Source organism: Pleurodeles waltl, unplaced genomic scaffold, assembly GCF_031143425.1.
Source record: "Pleurodeles waltl isolate 20211129_DDA unplaced genomic scaffold, aPleWal1.hap1.20221129 scaffold_72, whole genome shotgun sequence".
Taxonomy (NCBI): Eukaryota; Metazoa; Chordata; class Amphibia; order Caudata; family Salamandridae; genus Pleurodeles; species Pleurodeles waltl.
In genome coordinates, this window is record NW_027150393.1 from 1209191 (window position 1) to 1230813 (window position 21623).

At 48.3% G+C, this 21623-nt stretch overlaps 6 non-coding genes across 6 annotated transcripts; all 6 read right to left on the reverse strand.

Moving 5' to 3' along the window:
* Positions 1-3043: 3043 nt before the first annotated feature.
* TRNAP-UGG (transfer RNA proline (anticodon UGG)) lies at positions 3044-3115 on the reverse strand. The gene has a single exon. It is a non-coding gene; the product is annotated as a tRNA-Pro (tRNA).
* A 3501-nt stretch (positions 3116-6616) lies between these two features.
* Positions 6617-6688, reverse strand: TRNAP-UGG (transfer RNA proline (anticodon UGG)). The gene has a single exon. It is a non-coding gene; the product is annotated as a tRNA-Pro (tRNA).
* A 3501-nt stretch (positions 6689-10189) lies between these two features.
* On the reverse strand, positions 10190-10261 carry TRNAP-UGG (transfer RNA proline (anticodon UGG)). The gene has a single exon. It is a non-coding gene; the product is annotated as a tRNA-Pro (tRNA).
* A 3499-nt stretch (positions 10262-13760) lies between these two features.
* TRNAP-UGG (transfer RNA proline (anticodon UGG)) lies at positions 13761-13832 on the reverse strand. Its single transcript has one exon. It is a non-coding gene; the product is annotated as a tRNA-Pro (tRNA).
* A 3501-nt stretch (positions 13833-17333) lies between these two features.
* Positions 17334-17405, reverse strand: TRNAP-UGG (transfer RNA proline (anticodon UGG)). The gene has a single exon. It is a non-coding gene; the product is annotated as a tRNA-Pro (tRNA).
* Positions 17406-20896: 3491 nt separating this feature from the next.
* TRNAP-UGG (transfer RNA proline (anticodon UGG)) lies at positions 20897-20968 on the reverse strand. Its single transcript has one exon. It is a non-coding gene; the product is annotated as a tRNA-Pro (tRNA).
* Positions 20969-21623: the final 655 nt, after the last annotated feature.

The following is a 21623-nucleotide window of genomic DNA, read 5'->3' on the forward strand; positions in this document are numbered from 1 at the left end:
GCCGAATTTGTGTCGAAAAAAACTACGCTAATTCGGCGCAAACGGAGTATAAATATGCCCCTTAGGCCCATATTTATACTTTTTGACGCTAAACTGCGCTAACGCAGTTTAGCGTCAAAAAATTTAGCGCCGTCTAACGCCATTCTGAAGCGCCATGCGGGCGCCGTATTTATGGAATGGCGTTAGCCGGCGCTAGCAGACCGGCGCTGCCTGGTGTGCGTGGAAAAAAACCACGTACACCAGGCAGCGCCGGCGTAGGGGGAAAATGGCGTTAGGGCGTCTTAAAATGGGGCAAGTCAGGTTGAGGCAAAAAAATCGCCTCAACCCGATTTGCGCCATTTTTTCGACGCCCAGACGCCATTTAAATGACTCCTGTCTTAGTAAAGACAGGAGTCATGCCCCCTTGCCCAATGGCCATGCCCAGGGGACTTATGTCCCCTGGGCATGGTCATTGGGCATAGTGGCATGTAGGGGGGCACAAATAAGGCCCCCCTATGCCACCAAAAGAAATAAAAAAAAAAAAAAAATTATACTTACCTGAACTTACCTGAATGTCCCTCGGATGGGTCCCTCCATCCTTGGGTGTCCTCCTGGGGTGGGCAAGGGTGGCAGGGGGGGTCCCTGGGGGCATGGGAGGGCACCTGTGGGCTCATTTTGAGCCCACAGCCCCCTTAACGCCTACCCTGACCCAGGCGTTAAAAAGTGTCGCAAATGCGGGGTTTTTTGCCCCGCCCACTCCCGGGCGTGATTTTTGCCCGGGAGTATAAATACGACGCATTTGCGTCGCCGTCATTTTTTTAGACGGGAACGCCTTCCTTGCATCTCATTAGCGCAAGGAAGGCGTTCACGTAAAAAAATGACGCTATTTGCCCATACTTTGGCGCTAAACGCGTCTAACGCCAAAGTATAAATATGGCGTTAGTTTTGCGCCGAATTTGCGTCGAAAAAAACGACGCTAATTCGGCGCAAACGGAGTATAAATACGGGCCTTAATGTTCCTATGAGCACTGCTGCTCCAGCACAAAAAAGCAGTTGCAAAGAAATCTCGCATACCTTCATGATGCTGAACCGTCTCAACGCAGGTATAAAGCATGTATTGCATTGCAACATGACATCTTACAAGAGTGAAAAGCAGAAATACTCCTGTTTACAACACAGACTGAACCTATAAAGGTAAGGGTTTGTCTGGGATTTGAACCAAGGTCCTCTCACACCCGAAGCGAGAATCATACCCCTATACCAACTAGACTGCTGCTGCAGAGGCATTTGAAACATCTTCTGAAGCGTCTTTCAGAAAAGCAGGGCCATTCGGAGGCTCTCTCTCTAAGTGTGCCATAGCAATTGATGTTTTCTGTCAAGGATTTCTTGTTTGTCTCTAGCAAGGAAAGAGGTAGTCAAGATGCCCTGTGCCAGTGAGCTGAACTAGAGCACTGATGTGAAAAGCAGACCCTTTCTGGTAGTTGTAACCCTCTGCAAGTCCTGGACCCTTGCAACTTAGACTTTCAGACCAGAAGCACTGAAGGGCCTGCTAGCTCTTGAGCCAGAGAAGCATGCCTCTTGGATTCAAGCACACTTGCTCGCTCAGGGCTCGATCAGGCGAGATCAGGCAAGATTTATAGTAGTGGCTCATAGGCCTGAAACACTCACCTGGGAGACGCGGGGTGGCTGATTTCCCGGAATGGCCCTTGATGGGGAAATCACCTCCTTTCCCACGCCTCATTTCAGAATTGTATGCAAGTCGCAAGACAGTGTTCAGGGGTTCATGGGTACTGCCTACTCCCAGCTGCCTCTCTGTCTTCTTCATGTAAATTGCAAGTCACGAGGAGGCACCATTGCCAATATGCTCCGCCCACCTAACCAAGAAACCCAGTTTGAGCTTGTCTGCCTGTGTTGTTGCAGGGGCAGTGTCTTCTTTGCCCAAAAGGTGGCAGGAGAGACTCACTTCAAACGATAGTATCAACTGCTTAAGTAGAAACCAGCATGGTAGTTACTGTCATAAAGTGCAGCTCTAACAGAAGGTGTGCCTGAGATGCCCCTTCCAGTAATACACAGAATTTTGATTGAGGGCCCAGCCGATGGGTTGGTGAATTTCTCCTCACATGCCACAGCAGCTTCCAAAGATAGTGGTGTGAGGAGCTGGCTGTGCAAGCAGAGCAAGATTTAAGGGAAGAAAACACACGTGTTAGGAGTGGGATTTGAACCCACGCCTCCATGAAGAGACCAGAAGGCTCAGCTTCACTGAAGATCAAGCTCTCTTGAGTCTGGCACCTTAGACCACTCAGCCATCCTGACAGCCAAAACATTGTGCAGGTCTGACTCTTCAGTCTGCACTTGTTGATGCTGCCGCTTGCAAAGTTCCTATCAAAGTCACAGCTTTAAAGGCCCCACAATATAACATGGCCAAGAAAAAAAAAAAAAAAAGAACAAGAAACAAGGCACATTCACGACCACCGAGGGATGCAGATAACTTTTTATCGTCCTGCAATAGTAAAGCACAATTTACACAGGTCACAAGTTTTTAAAGGTCATTTCTGTCTAAGTGTGCATTGAGAGAGACTGAGGTTTTAGTGAGCAAACACAAAAGCTACTGCTGCCCAGTGTCGAACGGGGACCTTTTGCGTGTGAGGCAAATGTGATAACCACTACACTACAGAAACAAGCTTGCTGGCTTGACTGAAGGAGCACATTTCCTCTCATATGTTTGCCCGATTTCCTCTATACTTGATCAGCAGTTGCTCAGAATGCGAGGGGTAAGTGTGAAAATTGCAGCGGTGTCAGCCAGCATGCATACACTCAGACGTCCTGAAAAGTCACAGCTGCGGGCAGAGACAGACAAATATCTGATGCCTAAATGCCAGGAACGCAAGCCTGTGAAATCATCACACAGGGCGCACTGAGAGCAAGCAGGAAGGAAGCCAAGGCATTGTAATCCATTTTTCGCCTGAGGCAAAAAATATGTTTTGCGCAACAATGCTTCGAGTGGAATGAGAAATGTTGAGGGGTTGTGTATTTTGAGCAGGATTTGATTGTTTTCCGCTAAAATGGGCTCGTCCGGGATTTGAACCCGGGACCTCTCGCACCCAAAGCGAGAATCATACCCCTAGACCAACGAGCCTGGGGACAGAGGCGCTACGGCTCCCACCCTGCTCCGAGGGTTGGTGGCAGAGAGTGGGAGACTACATCCCAAAGCAAGAAACGCCACATGGTGCTCTCTTCTGCAGTATGACTAGAGTCATTTGCATGGTCGTCATCGAACATGACATAAAAAGCCTCTATCCTTTAGACATTTTGTCCCAGATTTACAAGAAAATGACTGAGCGCGACACTGTGCCAAATTTGCAAGCCCCACGCTCCGTCATTTTCAAAATGCAGGGAAGCGCCGTATTTAGTAGAATACAGCGCACCCCTGTGCTTCCCCCTGCGCCAGCTCTAAATTAGCTGATGAGCGCCAACGCAGCCGTTCTTGCACCATGGTACAAGGATGACTGCGTTGAGGTGGAAATTGTTTTTGTGCAAGAAGGGACACCTTCCTGGCCAAAAGAAAAATCTTCAATGGTGATTTGCTCTTACTTCTATGTGTGCTGCAGAATGCAGCACACATAGAAAGAGAAAAAACGAGGACAAATGAAAACATTTCTCCTCAGTGCGCCACTCTAACGATACCCCTGGGATGGCGTTGGATTTTGGCGCTGACGCAGATTTACGACAACTCCTAAATCTGGAGCAGCATTAAAATGCTATGGTGTTGCTGTGGCACACTCACAGCAACACCCATTGCACGCCCCTTCCAGGGAAAGCGCTGAATGCTAAGGTGCCGTATTTACAAGGTGGTGTTAAGCCACAAAAAGTGGCTGAACGCCATCTTGTAAATACCACGCAGTGCATAGTGCCACCGGGGCGTCACTAAAAGTGATGCTCCGTTGGCGATTGGGCCTTGTAAGTCTGGCACCTTATTTGCTCAAGGTGTGTGTTCTTGGTGAGGGCAGGAAAGCTATTTTCGCTCTCATACCTTCCTTCCTTGGCTGGCTTGAATGCGGTAGGCTCAGGCTTCAATGCAAAGGTCAAACAGTGAGCAACTGACTGACGTAAGCTGGCGCAACTCCTCTTGGTGAGCTGGGACAGATGCCCCAGGAGCGTAGTACCTCACGATGGTGAGGGATAGACACAGTCTCTTTTATCTCAGCTTGCCTGTCAGCTGAGTCAGGAAATGCAAATACTGGGAAAAAGCCCAGCGACTTGCTGTATTTGCTTGGTTTCGAACCAGGGACCTTTTGCATGTGAGGTGCGCATGATAACCACTACACTACACAAACAGACACACTTGCCGGCTTGCTTCATGTGGCTATGCATTGTACTGGAACCACCACACTATGGAAACAGACACACCTGCTTGCTTTATGTGGCTCTGCATTGGACTGGGATGCAAGGACTGAGGGCTAATGTTCATGACGCTCAAAGCTGAGCCTTCCGGAACACGATCTCTTGCCTTGGAAGAAAGGAACTGGCATCACTTTCATTCCAAGAGGTGATTTCAGAACTGGACCCGAAATTACCATGGAGAAGCACTGTGCATTTAATGTTCCTATGAGCACTGCTGCTCCAGCACAGAAAAGCAGTTGCAAAGAAATCTTGCATACCTTCATGATGCTGAACCGTCTCAACGCAGGTATAAAGCATGTATTGCATTGCAACATGACATCTTACAAGAGTGAAAAGCAGAAATACTCCTGTTTAAAACACAGACTGAACCTTTAAAGGTAAGGGTTTGTCTGGGATTTGAACCAAGGTCCTCTCACACCGAAGCGAGAATCATACCCCTATACCAACTAGACAGCTGCTGCAGAGGCATTTGAAACATCTTCTGAAGCGTCTTTCAGAAAAGCAGGGCCATTCGGAGGCTCTCTCTCTAAGCGTGCCATAGCAATTGATGTTTTCTGTCAAGGATTTTTTGTTTGTCTCTAGCAAGGAAAGAGGTAGTCAAGATGCCCTGTGCCAGTGAGCTGAACTAGGGCACTGATGTGAAAAGCAGACCCTTTCTGGTAGTTGTAACCCTCTGCAAGTCCTGGACCGTTGCAACTTAGACTTTCAGACCAGAAGCACTGAAGGGCCTGCTAGCTCTTGAGCCAGAGAAGCATGCCTCTTGGATTCAAGCACACTTGCTCGCTCAGCGCTCGATCAGGCGAGATTTATAGTAGTGGCTCATAGGCCTGAAACACTCACCTGGGAGACGCGGGGTGGCTGATTTCCCGGAATGGCCCTTGATGGGGAAATCACCTCCTTTCCCCCGCCTCATTTCAGAATTGTGTGCAAGTCGCAAGACAGTGTTCAGGGGTTCATGGGTACTGCCTACTCCCAGCTGCCTCTCTGTCTTCTTCATGTAAATTGCAAGTCACGAGGAGGCACCATTGCCAATATGCTCCGCCCACCTAACCAAGAAACCCAGTTTGAGCTTGTCTGCCTGTGTTGTTGCAGGGGCAGTGTCTTCTTTGCCCAAAAGGTGGCAGGAGAGACTCACTTCAAACGATAGTATCAACTGCTTAAGTAGAAACCAGCATGGTAGTTACTGTCATAAAGTGCAGCTCTAACAGAAGGTGTGCCTGAGATGCCCCTTCCAGTAATACACAGAATTTTGATTGAGGGCCCAGCCGATGGGTTGGTGAATTTCTCCTCACATGCCACAGCAGCTTCCAAAGATAGTGGTGTGAGGAGCTGGCTGTGCAAGCAGAGCAAGATTTAAGGGAAGAAAACACACGTGTTAGGAGTGGGATTTGAACCCACGCCTCCATGAAGAGACCAGAAGGCTCAGCTTCACTGAAGATCAAGCTCTCTTGAGTCTGGCACCTTAGACCACTCAGCCATCCTGACAGCCAAAACATTGTGCAGGTCTGACTCTTCAGTCTGCACTTGTTGATGCTGCCGCTTGCAAAGTTCCTATCAAAGTCACAGCTTTAAAGGCCCCACAATATAACATGGCCAAGAAAAAAAAAAAAAAAAGAACAAGAAACAAGGCACATGCACGACCACCGAGGGATGCAGATAACTTTTTATCGTCCTGCAATAGTAAAGCACAATTTACACAGGTCACAAGTTTTTAAAGGTCATTTCTGTCTAAGTGTGCATTGAGAGAGACTGAGGTTTTAGTGAGCAAACACAAAAGCTACTGCTGCCCTGTGTCGAACGGGGACCTTTTGCGTGTGAGGCAAATGTGATAACCACTACACTACAGAAACAAGCTTGCTGGCTTGACTGAAGGAGCACAGTTCCTCTCATATGTTTGCCCGATTTCCTCTATACTTGATCAGCAGTTGCTCAGAATGCGAGGGGTAAGTGTGAAAATTGCAGCGGTGTCAGCCAGCATGCATACACTCAGACGTCCTGAAAAGTCACAGCTGCGGGCAGAGACAGACAAATATCTGATGCCTAAATGCCAGGAACGCAAGCCTGTGAAATCATCACACAGGGCGCACTGAGAGCAAGCAGGAAGGAAGCCAAGGCATTGTAATCCATTTTTCGCCTGAGGCAAAAAATATGTTTTGCGCAACAATGCTTCGAGTGGAATGAGAAATGTTGAGGGGTTGTGTATTTTGAGCAGGATTTGATTGTTTTCCGCTAAAATGGGCTCGTCCGGGATTTGAACCCGGGACCTCTCGCACCCAAAGCGAGAATCATACCCCTAGACCAACGAGCCTGGGGACAGAAGCGCTACGGCTCCCACCCTGCTCCGAGGGTTGGTGGCAGAGAGTGGGAGACTACATCCCAAAGCAAGAAACGCCACATGGTGCTCTCTTCTGCAGTATGACTAGAGTCATTTGCATGGTCGTCATCGAACATGACATAAAAAGCCTCTATCCTTTAGACATTTTGTCCCAGATTTACAAGAAAATGACTGAGCGCGACACTGTGCCAAATTTGCAAGCCCCACGCTCCGTCATTTTCAAAATGCAGGGAAGCGCCGTATTTAGTAGAATACAGCGCACCCCTGTGCTTCCCCCTGCGCCAGCTCTAAATTAGCTGATGAGCGCCAACGCAGCCGTTCTTGCACCATGGTACAAGGATGACTGCGTTGAGGTGGAAATTGTTTTTGTGCAAGAAGGGACACCTTCCTGGCCAAAAGAAAAATCTTCAATGGTGATTTGCTCTTACTTCTATGTGTGCTGCAGAATGCAGCACACATAGAAAGAGAAAAAACGAGGACAAATGAAAACATTTCTCCTCAGTGCGCCACTCTAACGATACCCCTGGGATGGCGTTGGATTTTGGCGCTGACGCAGATTTACGACAACTCCTAAATCTGGAGCAGCATTAAAATGCTATGGTGTTGCTGTGGCACACTCACAGCAACACCCATTGCACGCCCCTTCCAGGGAAAGCGCTGAATGCTAAGGTGCCGTATTTACAAGGTGGTGTTAAGCCACAAAAAGTGGCTGAACGCCATCTTGTAAATACCACGCAGTGCATAGTGCCACCGGGGCGTCACTAAAAGTGATGCTCCGTTGGCGATTGGGCCTTGTAAGTCTGGCACCTTATTTGCTCAAGGTGTGTGTTCTTGGTGAGGGCAGGAAAGCTATTTTCGCTCTCATACCTTCCTTCCTTGGCTGGCTTGAATGCGGTAGGCTCAGGCTTCAATGCAAAGGTCAAACAGTGAGCAACTGACTGACGTAAGCTGGCGCAACTCCTCTTGGTGAGCTGGGACAGATGCCCCAGGAGCGTAGTACCTCACGATGGTGAGGGATAGACACAGTCTCTTTTATCTCAGCTTGCCTGTCAGCTGAGTCAGGAAATGCAAATACTGGGAAAAAGCCCAGCGACTTGCTGTATTTGCTTGGTTTCGAACCAGGGACCTTTTGCATGTGAGGTGCGCATGATAACCACTACACTACACAAACAGACACACTTGCCGGCTTGCTTCATGTGGCTATGCATTGTACTGGAACCACCACACTATGGAAACAGACACACCTGCTTGCTTTATGTGGCTCTGCATTGGACTGGGATGCAAGGACTGAGGGCTAATGTTCATGACGCTCAAAGCTGAGCCTTCCGGAACACGATCTCTTGCCTTGGAAGAAAGGAACTGGCATCACTTTCATTCCAAGAGGTGATTTCAGAACTGGACCCGAAATTACCATGGAGAAGCACTGTGCATTTAATGTTCCTATGAGCACTGCTGCTCCAGCACAGAAAAGCAGTTGCAAAGAAATCTTGCATACCTTCATGATGCTGAACCGTCTCAACGCAGGTATAAAGCATGTATTGCATTGCAACATGACATCTTACAAGAGTGAAAAGCAGAAATACTCCTGTTTAAAACACAGACTGAACCTTTAAAGGTAAGGGTTTGTCTGGGATTTGAACCAAGGTCCTCTCACACCGAAGCGAGAATCATACCCCTATACCAACTAGACAGCTGCTGCAGAGGCATTTGAAACATCTTCTGAAGCGTCTTTCAGAAAAGCAGGGCCATTCGGAGGCTCTCTCTCTAAGCGTGCCATAGCAATTGATGTTTTCTGTCAAGGATTTTTTGTTTGTCTCTAGCAAGGAAAGAGGTAGTCAAGATGCCCTGTGCCAGTGAGCTGAACTAGGGCACTGATGTGAAAAGCAGACCCTTTCTGGTAGTTGTAACCCTCTGCAAGTCCTGGACCGTTGCAACTTAGACTTTCAGACCAGAAGCACTGAAGGGCCTGCTAGCTCTTGAGCCAGAGAAGCATGCCTCTTGGATTCAAGCACACTTGCTCGCTCAGCGCTCGATCAGGCGAGATTTATAGTAGTGGCTCATAGGCCTGAAACACTCACCTGGGAGACGCGGGGTGGCTGATTTCCCGGAATGGCCCTTGATGGGGAAATCACCTCCTTTCCCCCGCCTCATTTCAGAATTGTGTGCAAGTCGCAAGACAGTGTTCAGGGGTTCATGGGTACTGCCTACTCCCAGCTGCCTCTCTGTCTTCTTCATGTAAATTGCAAGTCACGAGGAGGCACCATTGCCAATATGCTCCGCCCACCTAACCAAGAAACCCAGTTTGAGCTTGTCTGCCTGTGTTGTTGCAGGGGCAGTGTCTTCTTTGCCCAAAAGGTGGCAGGAGAGACTCACTTCAAACGATAGTATCAACTGCTTAAGTAGAAACCAGCATGGTAGTTACTGTCATAAAGTGCAGCTCTAACAGAAGGTGTGCCTGAGATGCCCCTTCCAGTAATACACAGAATTTTGATTGAGGGCCCAGCCGATGGGTTGGTGAATTTCTCCTCACATGCCACAGCAGCTTCCAAAGATAGTGGTGTGAGGAGCTGGCTGTGCAAGCAGAGCAAGATTTAAGGGAAGAAAACACACGTGTTAGGAGTGGGATTTGAACCCACGCCTCCATGAAGAGACCAGAAGGCTCAGCTTCACTGAAGATCAAGCTCTCTTGAGTCTGGCACCTTAGACCACTCAGCCATCCTGACAGCCAAAACATTGTGCAGGTCTGACTCTTCAGTCTGCACTTGTTGATGCTGCCGCTTGCAAAGTTCCTATCAAAGTCACAGCTTTAAAGGCCCCACAATATAACATGGCCAAGAAAAAAAAAAAAAAAAGAACAAGAAACAAGGCACATGCACGACCACCGAGGGATGCAGATAACTTTTTATCGTCCTGCAATAGTAAAGCACAATTTACACAGGTCACAAGTTTTTAAAGGTCATTTCTGTCTAAGTGTGCATTGAGAGAGACTGAGGTTTTAGTGAGCAAACACAAAAGCTACTGCTGCCCTGTGTCGAACGGGGACCTTTTGCGTGTGAGGCAAATGTGATAACCACTACACTACAGAAACAAGCTTGCTGGCTTGACTGAAGGAGCACAGTTCCTCTCATATGTTTGCCCGATTTCCTCTATACTTGATCAGCAGTTGCTCAGAATGCGAGGGGTAAGTGTGAAAATTGCAGCGGTGTCAGCCAGCATGCATACACTCAGACGTCCTGAAAAGTCACAGCTGCGGGCAGAGACAGACAAATATCTGATGCCTAAATGCCAGGAACGCAAGCCTGTGAAATCATCACACAGGGCGCACTGAGAGCAAGCAGGAAGGAAGCCAAGGCATTGTAATCCATTTTTCGCCTGAGGCAAAAAATATGTTTTGCGCAACAATGCTTCGAGTGGAATGAGAAATGTTGAGGGGTTGTGTATTTTGAGCAGGATTTGATTGTTTTCCGCTAAAATGGGCTCGTCCGGGATTTGAACCCGGGACCTCTCGCACCCAAAGCGAGAATCATACCCCTAGACCAACGAGCCTGGGGACAGAAGCGCTACGGCTCCCACCCTGCTCCGAGGGTTGGTGGCAGAGAGTGGGAGACTACATCCCAAAGCAAGAAACGCCACATGGTGCTCTCTTCTGCAGTATGACTAGAGTCATTTGCATGGTCGTCATCGAACATGACATAAAAAGCCTCTATCCTTTAGACATTTTGTCCCAGATTTACAAGAAAATGACTGAGCGCGACACTGTGCCAAATTTGCAAGCCCCACGCTCCGTCATTTTCAAAATGCAGGGAAGCGCCGTATTTAGTAGAATACAGCGCACCCCTGTGCTTCCCCCTGCGCCAGCTCTAAATTAGCTGATGAGCGCCAACGCAGCCGTTCTTGCACCATGGTACAAGGATGACTGCGTTGAGGTGGAAATTGTTTTTGTGCAAGAAGGGACACCTTCCTGGCCAAAAGAAAAATCTTCAATGGTGATTTGCTCTTACTTCTATGTGTGCTGCAGAATGCAGCACACATAGAAAGAGAAAAAACGAGGAGAAATGAAAACATTTCTCCTCAGTGCGCCACTCTAACGATACCCCTGGGATGGCGTTGGATTTTGGCGCTGACGCAGATTTACGACAACTCCTAAATCTGGAGCAGCATTAAAATGCTATGGTGTTGCTGTGGCACACTCACAGCAACACCCATTGCACGCCCCTTCCAGGGAAAGCGCTGAATGCTAAGGTGCTGTATTTACAAGGTGGTGTTAAGCCACAAAAAGTGGCTGAACGCCATCTTGTAAATACCACGCAGTGCATAGTGCCACCGGGGCGTCACTAAAAGTGATGCTCCGTTGGCGATTGGGCCTTGTAAGTCTGGCACCTTATTTGCTCAAGGTGTGTGTTCTTGGTGAGGGCAGGAAAGCTATTTTCGCTCTCATACCTTCCTTCCTTGGCTGGCTTGAATGCGGTAGGCTCAGGCTTCAATGCAAAGGTCAAACAGTGAGCAACTGACTGACGTAAGCTGGCGCAACTCCTCTTGGTGAGCTGGGACAGATGCCCCAGGAGCGTAGTACCTCACGATGGTGAGGGATAGACACAGTCTCTTTTATCTCAGCTTGCCTGTCAGCTGAGTCAGGAAATGCAAATACTGGGAAAAAGCCCAGCGACTTGCTGTATTTGCTTGGTTTCGAACCAGGGACCTTTTGCATGTGAGGTGCGCATGATAACCACTACACTACACAAACAGACACACTTGCCGGCTTGCTTCATGTGGCTATGCATTGTACTGGAACCACCACACTATGGAAACAGACACACCTGCTTGCTTTATGTGGCTCTGCATTGGACTGGGATGCAAGGACTGAGGGCTAATGTTCATGACGCTCAAAGCTGAGCCTTCCGGAACACGATCTCTTGCCTTGGAAGAAAGGAACTGGCATCACTTTCATTCCAAGAGGTGATTTCAGAACTGGACCCGAAATTACCATGGAGAAGCACTGTGCATTTAATGTTCCTATGAGCACTGCTGCTCCAGCACAGAAAAGCAGTTGCAAAGAAATCTTGCATACCTTCATGATGCTGAACCGTCTCAACGCAGGTATAAAGCATGTATTGCATTGCAACATGACATCTTACAAGAGTGAAAAGCAGAAATACTCCTGTTTAAAACACAGACTGAACCTTTAAAGGTAAGGGTTTGTCTGGGATTTGAACCAAGGTCCTCTCACACCGAAGCGAGAATCATACCCCTATACCAACTAGACAGCTGCTGCAGAGGCATTTGAAACATCTTCTGAAGCGTCTTTCAGAAAAGCAGGGCCATTCGGAGGCTCTCTCTCTAAGCGTGCCATAGCAATTGATGTTTTCTGTCAAGGATTTTTTGTTTGTCTCTAGCAAGGAAAGAGGTAGTCAAGATGCCCTGTGCCAGTGAGCTGAACTAGGGCACTGATGTGAAAAGCAGACCCTTTCTGGTAGTTGTAACCCTCTGCAAGTCCTGGACCGTTGCAACTTAGACTTTCAGACCAGAAGCACTGAAGGGCCTACTAGCTCTTGAGCCAGAGAAGCATGCCTCTTGGATTCAAGCACACTTGCTCGCTCAGCGCTCGATCAGGCGAGATTTATAGTAGTGGCTCATACGCCTGAAACACTCACCTGGGAGACGCGGGTGGCTGATTTCCCGGAATGGCCCTTGATGGGGAAATCACCTCCTTTCCCCCGCCTCATTTCAGAATTGTGTGCAAGTCGCAAGACAGTGTTCAGGGGTTCATGGGTACTGCCTACTCCCAGCTGCCTCTCTGTCTTCTTCATGTAAATTGCAAGTCACGAGGAGGCACCATTGCCAATATGCTCCGCCCACCTAACCAAGAAACCCAGTTTGAGCTTGTCTGCCTGTGTTGTTGCAGGGGCAGTGTCTTCTTTGCCCAAAAGGTGGCAGGAGAGACTCACTTCAAACGATAGAATCAGCTGCTTAAGTAGAAACCAGCATGGTAGTTACTGTCATAAAGTGCAGCTCTAACAGAAGGTGTGCCTGAGATGCCCCTTCCAGTAATACACAGAATTTTGATTGAGGGCCCAGCCGATGGGTTGGTGGATTTCTCCTCACATGCCACAGCAGCTTCCAAAGATAGTGGTGTGAGGAGCTGGCTGTGCAAGCAGAGCAAGATTTAAGGGAAGAAAACACACCTGTTAGGAGTGGGATTTGAACCCACGCCTCCATGAAGAGACCCGAAGGCTCAGCTTCACTGAAGATCAAGCTCTCTTGAGTCTGGCACCTTAGACCACTCAGCCATCCTGACAGCCAAAACATTGTGCAGGTCTGACTCTTCAGTCTGCACTTGTTGATGCTGCCGCTTGCAAAGTTCCTATCAAAGTCACAGCTTTAAAGGCCCCACAATATAACATGGCCAAGAAAAAAAAAAAAAAAGAACAAGAAACAAGGCACATGCACGACCACCGAGGGATGCAGATAACTTTTTATCGTCCTGCAATAGTAAAGCACATTTTACACAGGTCACAAGTTTTTAAAGGTCATTTCTGTCTAAGTGTGCATTGAGAGAGACTGAGGTTTTAGTGAGCAAACACAAAAGCTACTGCTGCCCTGTGTCGAACGGGGACCTTTTGCGTGTGAGGCAAATGTGATAACCACTACACTACAGAAACAAGCTTGCTGGCTTGACTGAAGGAGCACAGTTCCTCTCATATGTTGGCCCGATTTCCTCTATACTTGATCAGCAGTTGCTCAGAATGCGAGGGGTAAGTGTGAAAATTGCAGCGGTGTCAGCCAGCATGCATACACTCAGACGTCCTGAAAAGTCACAGCTGAGGGCAGAGACAGACAAATATCTGATGCCTAAATGCCAGGAACGCAAGCCTGTGAAATCATCACACAGGGCGCACTGAGAGCAAGCAGGAAGGAAGCCAAGGCATTGTAATCCATTTTTCGCCTGAGGCAAAAAATATGTTTTGCGCAACAATGCTTCGAGTGGAATGAGAAATGTTGAGGGGTTGTGTATTTTGAGCAGGATTTGATTGTTTTCCGCTAAAACGGGCTCGTCCGGGATTTGAACCCGGGACCTCTCGCACCCAAAGCGAGAATCATACCCCTAGACCAACGAGCCTGGGGACAGAAGCGCTACGGCTCCCACCCTGCTCCGAGGGTTGGTGGCAGAGAGTGGGAGACTACATCCCAAAGCAAGAAACGCCACATGGTGCTCTCTTCTGCAGTATGACTAGAGTCATTTGCATGGTCGTCATCGAACATGACATAAAAAGCCTCTATCCTTTAGACATTTTGTCCCAGATTTACAAGAAAATGACTGAGCGCGACGCTGTGCCAAATTTGCAAGCCCCACGCTCCGTCATTTTCAAAATGCAGGGAAGCGCCGTATTTAGTAGAATACAGCGCACCCCTGTGCTTCCCCCTGCGCCAGCTCTAAATTAGCTGATGAGCGCCAACGCAGCCGTTCTTGCACCATGGTACAAGGATGACTGCGTTGAGGTGGAAATTGTTTTTGTGCAAGAAGGGACACCTTCCTGGCCAAAAGAAAAATCTTCAATGGTGATTTGCTCTTACTTCTATGTGTGCTGCAGAATGCAGCACACATAGAAAGAGAAAAAACGAGGAGAAATGAAAACATTTCTCCTCAGTGCGCCACTCTAACGATACCCCTGGGATGGCGTTGGATTTTGGCGCTGACGCAGATTTACGACAACTCCTAAATCTGGAGCAGCATTAAAATGCTATGGTGTTGCTGTGGCACACTCACAGCAACACCCATTGCACGCCCCTTCCAGGGAAAGCGCTGAATGCTAAGGTGCCGTATTTACAAGGTGGTGTTAAGCCACAAAAAGTGGCTGAACGCCATCTTGTAAATACCACGCAGTGCATAGTGCCACCGGGGCGTCACTAAAAGTGATGCTCCATTGGCGATTGGGCCTTGTAAGTCTGGCACCTTATTTGCTCAAGGTGTGTGTTCTTGGTGAGGGCAGGAAAGCTATTTTCGCTCTCATACCTTCCTTCCTTGGCTGGCTTGAATGCGGTAGGCTCAGGCTTCAATGCAAAGGTCAAACAGTGAGCAACTGACTGACGTAAGCTGGCGCAACTCCTCTTGGTGAGCTGGGACAGATGCCCCAGGAGCGTAGTACCTCACGATGGTGAGGGATAGACACAGTCTCTTTTATCTCAGCTTGCCTGTCAGCTGAGTCAGGAAATGCAAATACTGGGAAAAAGCCCAGCGACTTGCTGTATTTGCTTGGTTTCGAACCAGGGACCTTTTGCATGTGAGGTGCGCATGATAACCACTACACTACACAAACAGACACACTTGCCGGCTTGCTTCATGTGGCTATGCATTGTACTGGAACCACCACACTATGGAAACAGACACACCTGCTTGCTTTATGTGGCTCTGCATTGGACTGGGATGCAAGGACTGAGGGCTAATGTTCATGACGCTCAAAGCTGAGCCTTCCGGAACACGATCTCTTGCCTTGGAAGAAAGGAACTGGCATCACTTTCATTCCAAGAGGTGATTTCAGAACTGGACCCGAAATTACCATGGAGAAGCACTGTGCATTTAATGTTCCTATGAGGACTGCTGCTCCAGCACAGAAAAGCAGTTGCAAAGAAATCTTGCATACCTTCATGATACTGAACCGTCTCAACGCAGGTATAAAGCATGTATTGCATTGCAACATGACATCTTACAAGAGTGAAAAGCAGAAATACTCCTGTTTAAAACACAGACTGAACCTATAAAGGTAAGGGTTTGTCTGGGATTTGAACCAAGGTCCTCTCACACCCGAAGCGAGAATCATACCCCTATACCAACTAGACTGCTGCTGCAGAGGCATTTGAAACATCTTCTGAAGCGTCTTTCAGAAAAGCAGGGCCATTCGGAGGCTCTCTCTCTAAGCGTGCCATAGCAATTGATGTTTTCTGTCAAGGATTTTTTGTTTGTCTCTAGCAAGGAAAGAGGTAGTCAAGATGCCCTGTGCCAGTGAGCTGAACTAGGGCACTGATGTGAAAAACAGACCCTTTCTGGTAGTTGTAACCCTCTGCAAGTCCTGGACCCTTGCACCTTAGACTTCCAGACCAGAAGCACTGCAGGGCCTGCTAGCTCTTGAGCCAGAAAAACATGCCTCTTGGTTTCAAGCACACTTGCTCAATCAGGCTCGATCAGGCGAGATTTATAGTAGTGGCTCATAGGCCTGAAACACTCACCTGGGAGACGCGGGGTGGCTGATTTCCCGGAATGGCCCTTGATGGGGAAATCACCTCCTTTCCCCCGCCTCATTTCAGAATTGTGTGCAAGTCGCAAGACAGTGTTCAGGGGTTCATGGGTACTGCCTACTCCCAGCTGCCTCTCTGTCTTCTTCATGTAAATTGCAAGTCACGAGGAGGCACCATTGCCAATATGCTCCGCCCACCTAACCAAGAAACCCAGTTTGAGCTTGTCTGCCTGTGTTGTTGCAGGGGCAGTGTCTTCTTTGCCCAAAAGGTGGCAGGAGAGACTCACTTCAAACGATAGAATCAACTGCTTAAGTAGAAACCAGCATGGTAGTTACTGTCATAAAGTGCAGCTCTAACAGAAGGTGTGCCTGAGATGCCCCTTCCAGTAATACACAGAATTTTGATTGAGGGCCCAGCCGATGGGTTGGTGGAATTCTCCTCACATGCCACAGCAGCTTCCAAAGATAGTGGTGTGAGGAGCTGGCTGTGCAAGCAGAGCAAGATTTAAGGGAAGAAAACACACCTGTTAGGAGTGGGATTTGAACCCACGCCTCCATGAAGAGACCAGAAGGCTCAGCTTCACTGAAGATCAAGCTCTCTTGAGTCTGGCACCTTAGACCACTCGGCCATCCTGACAGCCAAAACATTGTGCAGGTCTGACTCTTCAGTCTGCACTTGTTGATGCTGCCGCTTGCAAAGTTCCTATCAAAGTCACAGCTTTAAAGGCCCCACAATATAACATGGCCAAGAAAAAAAAAAAAAAAAGAACAAGAAACAAGGCACATGCACGACCACCGAGGGATGCAGATAACTTTTTATCGTCCTGCAATAGTAAAGCACATTTTACACAGGTCACAAGTTTTTAAAGGTCATTTCTGTCTAAGTGTGCATTGAGAGAGACTGAGGTTTTAGTGAGCAAACACAAAAGCTACTGCTGCCCTGTGTCGAACGGGGACCTTTTGCGTGTGAGGCAAATGTGATAACCACTACACTACAGAAACAAGCTTGCTGGCTTGACTGAAGGAGCACAGTTCCTCTCATATGTTTGCCCGATTTCCTCTATACTTGATCAGCAGTTGCTCAGAATGCGAGGGGTAAGTGTGAAAATTGCAGCGGTGTCAGACAGCATGCATACACTCAGACGTCCTGAAAAGTCACAGCTGCGGGAAGAGACAGACAAATATCTGATGCCTAAATGCCAGGAACGCAAGCCTGTGAAATCATCACACAGGGCGCACTGAGAGCAAGCAGGAAGGAAGCCAAGGCATTGTAATCCATTTTTCGCCTGAGGCAAAAAATATGTTTTGCGCAACAATGCTTCGAGTGGAATGAGAAATGTTGAGGGGTTGTGTATTTTGAGCAGGATTTGATTGTTTTCCGCTAAAATGGGCTTGTCCGGGATTTGAACCCGGGACCTCTCACACCCAAAGCGAGAATCATACCCCTAGACCAACGAGCCTGGGGACAGAAGCGCTACTGCTCCCACCCTGCTCCGAGGGTTGGTGGCAGAGAGTGGGAGACTACATCCCAAAGCAAGAAACGCCACATGGTGCTCTCTTCTGCAGTATGACTAGAGTCATTTGCATGGTCGTCATCGAACATGACATAAAAAGCCTCTATCCTTTAGACATTTTGTCCCAGATTTACAAGAAAATGACTGAGCGCGACGCTGTGCCAAATTTGCAAGCCCCACGCTCCGTCATTTTCAAAATGCAGGGAAGCGCCGTATTTAGTAGAATACAGCGCACCCCTGTGCTTCCCCCTGCGCCAGCTCTAAATTAGCTGCTGAGCGCCAACGCAGCCGTTCTTGCACCATGGTACAAGGATGACTGCGTTGAGGTGGAAATTGTTTTTGTGCAAGAAGGGACACCTTCCTGGCCAAAAGAAAAATCTTCAATGGTGATTTGCTCTTACTTCTATGTGTGCTGCAGAATGCAGCACACATAGAAAGAGAAAAAACGAGGAGAAATGAAAACATTTCTCCTCAGTGCGCCACTCTAACGATACCCCTGGGATGGCGTTGGATTTTGGCGCTGACGCAGATTTACGACAACTCCTAAATCTGGAGCAGCATTAAAATGCTATGGTGTTGCTGTGGCACACTCACAGCAACACCCATTGCACGCCCCTTCCAGGGAAAGCGCTGAATGCTAAGGTGCCGTATTTACAAGGTGGTGTTAGGCCACAAAAAGTGGCTGAACGCCATCTTGTAAATACCACGCAGTGCATAGTGCCACCGGGGCGTCACTAAAAGTGATGCTCCGTTGGCAATTGGGCCTTGTAAGTCTGGCACCTTATTTGCTCAAGGTGTGTGTTCTTGGTGAGGGCAGGAAAGCTATTTTCGCTCTCATACCTTCCTTCCTTGGCTGGCTTGAATACGGTAGGCTCAGGCTTCAATGCAAAGGTCAAACAGTGAGCAACTGACTGACGTAAGCTGGCGCAACTCCTCTTGGTGAGCTGGGACAGATGCCCCAGGAGCGTAGTACCTCACGATGGTGAGGGATAGACACAGTCTCTTTTATCTCAGCTTGCCTGTCAGCTGAGTCAGGAAATGCAAATACTGGGAAAAAGCCCAGCGACTTGCTGTATTTGCTTGGCTTCGAACCAGGGACCTTTTGCATGTGAGGTGCGCATGATAACCACTACACTACACAAACAGACACACTTGCCGGCTTGCTTCATGTGGCTATGCATTGTACTGGAACCACCACACTATGGAAACAGACACACCTGCTTGCTTTATGTGGCTCTGCATTGGACTGGGATGCAAGGACTGAGGGCTAATGTTCATGACGCTCAAAGCTGAGCCTTCCGGAACACGATCTCTTGCCTTGGAAGAAAGGAACTGGCATCACTTTCATTCCAAGAGGTGATTTCAGAACTGGACCCGAAATTACCATGGAGAAGCACTGTGCATTTAATGTTCCTATGAGCACTGCTGCTCCAGCACAGAAAAGCAGTTGCAAAGAAATCTCGCATACCTTCATGATGCTGAACCGTCTCAACGCAGGTATAAAGCATGTATTGCATTGCAACATGACATCTTACAAGAGTGAAAAGCAGAAATACTCCTGTTTAAAACACAGACTGAACCTATAAAGGTAAGGGTTTGTCTGGGATTTGAACCAAGGTCCTCTCACACCCGAAGCGAGAATCATACCCCTATACCAACTAGACTGCTGCTACAGAGGCATTTGATACATCTTCTGAAGCGTCTTTCAGAAAAGCAGGGCCATTCGGAGGCTCTCTCTCTAAGCGTGCCATAGCAATTGATGTTTTCTGTCAAGGATTTTTTGTTTGTCTCTAGCAAGGAAAGAGGTAGTCAAGATGCCCTGTGCCAGTGAGGTGAACTAGGGCACTGATGTGAAAAACAGACCCTTTCTGGTAGTTGTAACCCTCTGCAAGTCCTGGACCCTTGCACCTTTGACTTCCAGACCAGAAGCACTGAAGGGCCTGCTAGCTCTTGAGCCAGAGAAACATGCCTCTTGGTTTCAAGCACACTTGCTCGATCAGGCGAGATTTATAGTAGTGGCTCATAGGCCTGAAACACTCACATGGGAGACGCGGGGTGGCTGATTTCCCGGAATGGCCCTTGATGGGGAAATCACCTCCTTTCCCCCGCCTCATTTCAGAATTGTGTGCAAGTCGCAAGACAGTGTTCAGGGGTTCATGGGTACTGCCTACTCCCAGCTGCCTCTCTGTCTTCTTCATGTAAATTGCAAGTCACGAGGAGGCACCATTGCCAATATGCTCCGCCCACCTAACCAAGAAACCCAGTTTGAGCTTGTCTGCCTGTGTTGTTGCAGGGGCAGTGTCTTCTTTGCCCAAAAGGTGGCAGGAGAGACTCACTTCAAACGATAGAATCAACTGCTTAAGTAGAAACCAGCATGGTAGTTACTGTCATAAAGTGCAGCTCTAACAGAAGGTGTGCCTGAGATGCCCCTTCCAGTAATACACAGAATTTTGATTGAGGGCCCAGCCGATGGGTTGGTGGATTTCTCCTCACATGCCACAGCAGCTTCCAAAGATAGTGGTGTGAGGAGCTGGCTGTGCAAGCAGAGCAAGATTTAAGGGAAGAAAACACACCTGTTAGGAGTGGGATTTGAACCCACGCCTCCATGAAGAAACCAGAAGGCTCAGCTTCACTGAAGATCAAGCTCTCTTGAGTCTGGCACCTTAGACCACTCGGCCATCCTGACAGCCAAAACATTGTGCAGGTCTGACTCTTCAGTCTGCACTTGTTGATGCTGCTGCTTGCAATGTTCCTATCAAAGTCACAGCTTTAAAGGCCCCACAATATAACATGGCCAAGAAAAAAAACAAAAACAGAACAAGAAACAAGGCACATGCACGACCACCGAGGGATGCAGATAACTTTTTATCGTCCTGCAATAGTAAAGCACATTTTACACAGGTCACAAGTTTTTAAAGGTCATTTCTGTCTAAGTGTGCATTGAGAGAGACTGAGGTTTTAGTGAGCAAACACAAAAGCTACTGCTGCCCTGTGTCGAACGGGGACCTTTTGCGTGTGAGGCAAATGTGATAACCACTACACTACAGAAACAAGCTTGCTGGCTTGACTGAAGGAGCACAGTTCCTCTCATATGTTTGCCCGATTTCCTCTATACTTGATCAGCAGTTGCTCAGAATGCGAGGGGTAAGTGTGAAAATTGCAGCGGTGTCAGCCAGCATGCATACACTCAGACGTCCTGAAAAGTCACAGCTGCGGGCAGAGACAGACAAATATCTGATGCCTAAATGCCAGGAACGCAAGCCTGTGAAATCATCACACAGGGCGCACTGAGAGCAAGCAGGAAGGAAGCCAAGGCATTGTAATCCATTTTTCGCCTGAGGCAAAAAATATGTTTTGCGCAACAATGCTTCAAGTGGAATGAGAAATGTTGAGGGGTTGTGTATTTTGAGCAGGATTTGATTGTTTTCCGCTAAAATGGGCTCGTCCGGGATTTGAACCCGGGACCTCTCGCACCCAAAGCGAGAATCATACCCCTAGACCAACGAGCCTGGGGACAGATGCGCTACGGCTCCCACCCTGCTCCGAGGGTTGGTGGCAGAGAGTGGGAGACTACATCCCAAAGCAAGAAACGCCACATGGTGCTCTCTTCTGCAGTATGACTAGAGTCATTTGCATGGTCGTCATCGAACATGACATAAAAAGCCTCTATCCTTTAGACATTTTGTCCCAGATTTACAAGAAAATGACTGAGCGCGACGCTCTGCCAAATTTGCAAGCCCCACGCTCCGTCATTTTCAAAATGCAGGGAAGCGCCGTATTTAGTAGAATACAGCGCACCCCTGTGCTTCCCCCTGCGCCAGCTCTAAATTAGCTGCTGAGCGCCAACGCAGCCGTTCTTGCACCATGGTACAAGGATGACTGCGTTGAGGTGGAAATTGTTTTTGTGCAAGAAGGGACACCTTCCTGGCCAAAAGAAAAATCTTCAATGGTGATTTGCTCTTACTTCTATGTGTGCTGCAGAATGCAGCACACATAGAAAGAGAAAAAACGAGGAGAAATGAAAACATTTCTCCTCAGTGCGCCACTCTAACGATACCCCTGGGATGGCGTTGGATTTTGGCGCTGACGCAGATTTACGACAACTCCTAAATCTGGAGCAGCATTAAAATGCTATGGTGTTGCTGTGGCACACTCACAGCAACA